Below are 6,511 nucleotides of genomic sequence, written 5' to 3'. Positions count from 1 at the left end.
AACGGGAATATCCGAGAGAGAGAGAGAGAGAGACGGAGAGAGAGAGAGAGAGAGAGAGAGAGAGAGGGAGAGGAGGAGCAAGACGTTTCGCATAGTTGCTCAGTTATATTCCGTTACTTGACCAACAGATGAGATGAAATTAATGCCGTGACCGTTTGTTTACAGGGAAAAAACGACTGGAGCAGAGGAGAGAGAGAGAGAGAGAGATAGAGAGACATAGACAGAGAGAGAGAGAGAGAGAGAACTAGAGAGAGAGGGGGCGGGCCAGTATACAGGAGAGATATTAAATTTCTCCATCAATGCCATGAAACGCCGTCGGGCTGCACTGGGACATTTGTAGCGATACGATACGATAAGAAGAACCGACCCCGCGGTGTTTAGCGGACCGGGCGGGACCGGAGTGGAAACCCATCATGTCCCTGCAGCTGCCTCCCTGCGTTATAGACTGCGGGACCGGGTGAGTCCGTTTGTTTATTAGGACAACACGCGCGCGCATACACGGGCCTACATGCACGCACGCACGCACGCACACTTGCACGCATGCATACACACGCACGTCTGCACGCGCACACGCATGCATACATGAAGGCCCAGGCACACGCACATCCTCCATGCACACCCATACACAGACGTACTGGGTTGAGGTCATTTGCAGCAGGATTTCAGTCTTTTTGAACATTTTTTTTATTTTATTTACCACATGGAAAGTCTATATTTACTGTCTTGTATCTGTTACAGTTCAGGCTATGTTAGGCAGAGGTAGTGGTGGTGGCGTTGGAGGCAGTGGTAGGCTATTATGTCAGTTGCACAGGTATTAAAGGAATAATTCACCCAAAATGAAAATTCAGGCTTTATTTACTCGCCCCATGTCAGTGAAAGGTTCGTATGAAAACCAAACACACAGCAAAAAAATCAGAAACAGCCAGACTTGGCCTCAGTCTCCCTGTTTTGTTTTGGCTTCACCGTCCCAACGCGGTTTGGCATAAAGCCTCCATCAGAGCATTATCAGAGGAAACACCTGATGCCAAAATAAAAGCCAAAAAAAAAAAAAAAACTGAGGCCAAGTCTAGCTGTTTCCCATGTTTCCCGTTGCTTTTCCGTGATATTTGGAGTGTAACAAAGCATCCAGACAGAAAGGCAACAAGAGGACGACGGCCTGTTGCATTTCTCAAACACACAGCGAGTTTCAAACGATTGAATTTAACGGGGCCATCTTTCAACAGCTCCAAAAAAAACATAAAATGTCCATCAAATTAGTCCAAACAGCTCAAGCAGCAGAGTCCAAGTGTTTTGTAGTCCAGTATTTACCTCATTATGTTCTTTGGGCCTGATGTCTGTTTGTCTGTAACTCTTCTAGGGGGCAATTTTGAATATAATCTGAAGTTGTTTTAACCTGTTTTTCCATTTTCGTCATTATGTATGCCGGGTGTGGGTGGTGTTGGTGTTCTTGGTGGTGCAATTGGTGGTTGTGGCGGTCGTGGTTTTAGTAGTGGTGGTGATTTGATTTTTGGTTTTTGTTGGTTTGGGATTTTTTTTATGGATTTTAGTGTCTTTCTCAATCTGTTTTGTTGGTGTTGGATGTGTTGGAGGTGTTGGTGGTGTTGGAGATGTTGGAGGTGCTGGTGGTGTTGGAGGTTTTGCCGGTGTCGGAGGTGTAGGAGGTGTCAGAGGTGTCGGTGGTGTTGGAGGTGTTGGTGGTGTCGGAGGTGTCGGTGGTGTCGGAGGTGTCGGTGGTGTCGGAGGTGTCGGAGGTGTCGGTGGTGTCGGTGGTGTTGGAGGTGTCGGTGGTGTCGGTGGTGTCGGTGGTGTCGGAGGTGTCGGTGGTGTCGGAGGTGTCGGAGGTGTCGGAGGTGTCGGAGGTGTCGGTGGTGTCGGTGGTGTCGGTGGTGTTGGAGGTGTCGCAGGTGTCGGTGGTGTCGGAGGTGTCGGTGGTGTCGGTGGTGTCGGAGGTGTCGGAGGTGTCGGTGGTGTCGGAGGTGTTGCAGGTGTTGGTGGTGTTGGAGGTGTTGGTGGTGTTGGTGGTGTTGGAGGTGTCGCAGGTGTCGGTGGTGTTGCAGGTGTTGGAGGTGTCGGAGGTGTCGGAGGTGTTGCAGGTGTTGGTGGTGTTGGTGGTGTTGGAGGTGTTGGTGGTGTTGGTGGTGTTGGAGGTGTCGCAGGTGTCGGTGGTGTTGCAGGTGTTGCAGGTGTTGGAGGTGTTGGAGGTGTTGGTGATGTTGGAGGTGTTGGTGGTGTTGGAGGTGTTGGTGGTGTTGGAGGTGTTGGTGGTGTTGGTGATGTTGGAGGTGTTGGTGGTGTTGGTGGTGTTGGAGGTGTTGGTGGTGTTGGAGGTGTCGCAGGTGTCGGTGGTGTTGGTAGTGTTGGTGACATTGGAGGTGTTGGTGGTGTTGGAGGTGTTGGTGGTGTTGGAGGTGTTGGTGGTGTTGGTGGTGTTGTTGATGTTGGTGACGTTGGAGGTGTTGGTGGTGTTGGTGGTGTTGGAGGTGTTGGTGGTGTTGGAGGTGTTGGTGGTGTTGGAGGTGTTGGTGGTGTTGGTGGTGTTGGTGGTGTTGGAGGTGTTGTTGATGTTGGTGACGTTGGAGGTGTTGGTGGTGTTGGTGGTGTTGGAGGTGTTGGTGGTGTTGGTGGTGTTGGTGTTGGAGGTGTTGGTGGTGTTGGTGTTGGAGGTGTTGGTGGTGTTGGTGGTGTTGGAGGTGTTGGTGGTGTTGCAGGTGTTGGAGGTGTTGGAGGTGTTGTTGACGTTGGAGGTGTTGGTGGTGTTGGTGGTGTTGGTGATGTTGGAGGTGTTGGTGGTGTTGGTGGTGTTGCAGGTGTTGGTGGTGTTGGAGGTGTTGGTGGTGTTGGAGGTGTCGCAGGTGTTGGAGGTGTTGGTGGTGTTGGTGATGTTGGAGGTGTTGGTGGTGTTGCAGGTGTTGGTGGTGATGGTGGTGTTGCAGGTGTTGGTGATGTTGGAGGTGTCGCAGGTGTCGGTGGTGTTGCAGGTGTTGGAGGTGTTGGTGACGTTGGAGGTGTCGGAGGTGTAGGAGGTGTCGGTGGTGTTGGAGGTGTTGCAGGTGTTGGAGGTGTTGCAGGTGTTGGTGACGTTGGAGGTGTCGGAGGTGTAGGAGGTGTTGGTGGTGTTGGTGGTGTTGGAGGTGTTGGTGGTGTTGGTGGTGTTGGAGGTGTTGGAGGTGTTGGTGGTGTTGCAGGTGTTGGAGGTGTTGGTGGTGTTGGTGGTGTTGGTGGTGTTGCAGGTGTTGGTGGTGTTGGAGGTGTTGCAGGTGTTGGTGGTGTTGGAGGTGTTGCAGGTGTTGGTGGTGTTGGAGGTGTTGCAGGTGTTGGTGGTGTTGGAGGTGTTGGTGGTGTTGCAGGTGTTGGAGGTGTTGGTGGTGTTGGTGGTGTTGGTGGTGTTGCAGGTGTTGGTGGTGTTGGAGGTGTTGCAGGTGTTGGTGGTGTTGGAGGTGTTGCAGGTGTTGGTGGTGTTGGAGGTGTTGCAGGTGTTGGTGGTGTTGGGGGTGTTGGAGCTGTTGCAGGTGTTGGTTGTGTTGGAGGTGTTGGTGGTGTTGGTGGTGTTGGTGGTGTTGCAGGTGTTGGTGGTGTTGGAGGTGTTGCAGGTGTTGGTGGTGTTGGAGGTGTTGCAGGTGTTGGTGGTGTTGGGGGTGTTGGAGCTGTTGCAGGTGTTAGTGGTGTTGGAGGTGTTGCAGGTGTTGGTGGTGTTGGAAATGTTGGTGGTGTTGGAGGTGTTGGGGGTGTTGGAGGTGTTGGTGGTGTTGGAGGTGTTGGAGGTGTTGGTGTTGTTGGTGGTTGAAGTGTTGCTGGTAGTGATGGTAGTGGTGGTGGTTTAGGTATTGTGGTAGTGGTGTTGTGTCAATTGTAGAGGTATTAATGGTAGTGTTGGTGTTGGTAGTACTGGTGGTTGTGGTGTTGGTAGTGTTGGTGGTGCTGGTGCTGCTGGTGTTGGTGACGTAGGTGTTGGTAGTGATGTTGGTGTCGGTTGAAAGTTAAAAGTGTTGGTGGTAATTGTGTTGCTGTTGGTGTTGGTGGTGTTGGAGGTGTTGGTGGTGTTGGAGGTGTTGGTGGGGTTGGTGGTGTTGCAGGTGTTGGTGGTGTTGGAGGTGTTGGAGGTGTTGGTGGTGTTGCAGGTGTTGTTGGTGTTGGGGGTGTTGGAGGTGTTGCAGGTGTTGGTGGTGTTGGAGGTGTTAGAGGTGTTGGAGGTGTTGGTGGTGGAGGTGTTGTTGATGTTGGTGACGTTGGAGGTGTTGGTGGTGTTGGAGGTGTTGGTGGTGTTGGTGGTGTTAGTGGTGTTGGTGGTGTTGGAGGTGTTGTTGATGTTGGTGACGTTGGAGGTGTTGGTGGTGTTGGTGGTGTTGGAGGTGTTGGTGGTGTTGGTGTTGGAGGTGTTGGAGGTGTTGGTGGGGTTGCAGGTGTTGGTGGTGTTGGAGGTGTTGGTGGTGTTGGTGGTGTTGGAGGTGTTGTTGATGTTGGTGACGTTGGAGGTGTTGGTGGTGTTGGAGGTGTTGCAGGTGTTGGAGGTGTTGGTGATGTTGGAGGTGTTGGTGGTGTTGCAGGTGTTGGTGGTGTTGGTGGTGTTGGAGGTGTTGGTGGTGTTGGAGGTGTTGCAGGTGTTGGAGGTGTTGGTGGTGTTGGTGATGTTGGAGGTGTTGGTGGTGTTGCAGGTGTTGGTGGTGTTGGAGGTGTTGGAGGTGTTGGTGATGTTGGAGGTGTCGCAGGTGTCGGTGGTGTTGCAGGTGTTGGAGGTGTTGGTGACGTTGGAGGTGTCGGAGGTGTAGGAGGTGTCGGTGGTGTTGGAGGTGTTGCAGGTGTTGCAGGTGTTGGAGGTGTTGCAGGTGTTGGTGACGTTGGAGGTGTCGGAGGTGTAGGAGGTGTTGGAGGTGTTGGTGGTGTTGGTGGTGTTGGAGGTGTTGGTGGTGTTGGTGGTGTTGGTGGTGTTGGAGGTGTTGGTGGTGTTGGAGGTGTTGGTGGTGTTGGTGGTGTTGGTGGTGTTGCAGGTGTTGGTGGTGTTCGAGGTGTTGCAGGTGTTGGTGGTGTTGGGGGTGTTGGAGGTGTTGCAGGTGTTTGTGGTGTTGGAGGTTTTGCAGGTGTTGGTGGTGTTGGTGGTGTTGGGGGTGTTGGAGGTGTTGCAGGTGTTGGTGGTGTTGGTGGTGTTGGAGGTGTTGCAGGTGTTGGTGGTGTTGGAAATGTTGGAGGTGTTGGGGGTGTTGGAGGTGTTGGTGGTGTTGGAGGTGTTGGGGGTGTTGCAGGTGTTGGTGGTGTTGGTGGTGTTGGAGGTTTTGCAGGTGTTGGTGGTGTTGGTGGTGTTGGGGGTGTTGCAGGTGTTGGTGGTGTTGGTGGTGTTGGAGCTGTTGCAGGTGTTAGTGGTGTTGGAGGTGTTGCAGGTGTTGGTGGTGTTGGAAATGTTGGTGGTGTTGGAGGTGTTGGTGGTGTTGGAGGTGTTGGTGATGTTGTAGGTGTTGGTGTTGTTGGTGGTTGAAGTGTTGCTGGTAGTGATGGTAGTGGTGGTGGTGTAGGTATTGTGGTAGTGGTGTTGTGTCAATTGTAGAGGTATTAATGGTAGTGTTGGTGTTGGTAGTAGTGGTGGTTGTGGTATTGGTGGTGTTGGTGCTGCTGGTGCTGCTGGTGTTGGTGACGTAGGTGTTGGTAGTGATGTTGGTGTTGGTTGTAAAAGTGTTGGTGGTAATTGTTTTGCTGGTTGTGTTGCTGTTGGAAGGATCGGAGTTGGCAGTGGTAGTGTTGGTTATGGTGGTGTTGGTAGTACTGGTTGCTGTGGTGTTGGTTTTAGTGGTGTTGGTTGTGTTGGTGTTGATGGTGTTTGTGGTAGTGGAAGTGTTGGTAGTGTTGGTGATGATATTGGTTGGTGTTGACTGGTAGTGCTGTTGGAGTTGGTTGTGGTAGTGTTGGTGGTAGAAGTGTTGATAGTAGTTGTGGTGTTTGTGTTGATGCAGGTGTCAGTGATGTCGGTGGTGGTTATGGTCGTGTTTGTAGTGTTGGGTTTGGTATTGTTGGTGTTGGTAGTGTTGGTTTTTTTGTGGTGTTGGTTGTGGTAGTTTTGGTGTTAGCAGTTGTTGAGGTTGGTAGTCGTGTTGGTGTTGGTAATAGTGTTGGTAGTTGTATTGTTGGTGTTTTTTGGGTGGTGTTGGTGTTAGCGGTAGCCGTGTTGGTGTTGGTAGTAGTGTTGGTAATAGTGGTAGTCATGTTGGTAGTGTTGGTTTTCTAAAACCTGCTGATGTCACTGAGCTGGATGGAACCGCTGAGTTCATTCACAAAACTGTTTTCATTTTTGGGGAAAAAAACATTATGACCTCGAGTTAATCATTCAGAAACCAGAGGATCCAGTCTGAAAGTCTCATCAGTCAGCTGAACACTGAAGCTCCTGTAGAACCATCATTTAGTTTCATGTGGCGCTGTCAGAGTAAGTGTCGCTTTTTCAAATGGATATTTTATTTTGGAACAAACCCCATTCATAGGAAACAGCTTCTGCCCCACTGAGGTGAAACCTCACATGATCATATATACA

At 51.3% G+C, this 6,511-nt stretch overlaps 1 pseudogene; it reads left to right on the top strand.

The window, feature by feature from the left end:
- The first annotated feature begins 413 nt into the window (after positions 1-413).
- Positions 414-6,511, top strand: part of LOC139666337 (actin-related protein 3B-like) — a 21,124-nt pseudogene continuing 15,026 nt past the window's right edge.

The sequence above is a fragment of the Centroberyx affinis genome, unplaced genomic scaffold (assembly GCF_046629955.1).
Source record: "Centroberyx affinis isolate AG114_WGS23_722 - 3 ecotype Tasmania unplaced genomic scaffold, CSIRO-AGI_Caff_v1 ptg004942l_1, whole genome shotgun sequence".
In the NCBI taxonomy this organism is placed as follows: domain Eukaryota; kingdom Metazoa; phylum Chordata; class Actinopteri; order Beryciformes; family Berycidae; genus Centroberyx; species Centroberyx affinis.
The sequence above is the reverse complement of the archived record's forward strand: the minus strand, read 5'-3'. Positions and strand labels throughout refer to the sequence as shown.